This window comes from Penaeus monodon, chromosome 19, assembly GCF_015228065.2.
Source record: "Penaeus monodon isolate SGIC_2016 chromosome 19, NSTDA_Pmon_1, whole genome shotgun sequence".
Lineage (NCBI taxonomy): Eukaryota > Metazoa > Arthropoda > Malacostraca > Decapoda > Penaeidae > Penaeus > Penaeus monodon.
Genome location: NC_051404.1, coordinates 19793758 through 19794018, shown reverse-complemented (window position 1 = coordinate 19794018; position 261 = coordinate 19793758).

Below are 261 nucleotides of genomic sequence, written 5' to 3'. Positions count from 1 at the left end.
CTTGTATTTACCTTTTGATGATTTTCTTTGTTATTAAGCCTCTTGTGTATAAAAAGATCAGAAATTTGATCAGACGAAAGTTCAGCAAATCAATTTCTTATCATACCTTTAATTAATTTACACATATAAGTGTGAACATACTGAACAGTTCATCAAAAATATAGATTCCCTAAGCGGGCTTATGTTGTAAAACGCATATGTATAATAATCTTTTTTTTTTCCCTCCTCTTCAAATTCTCCTTTGCCTTATTTAAAAATAAA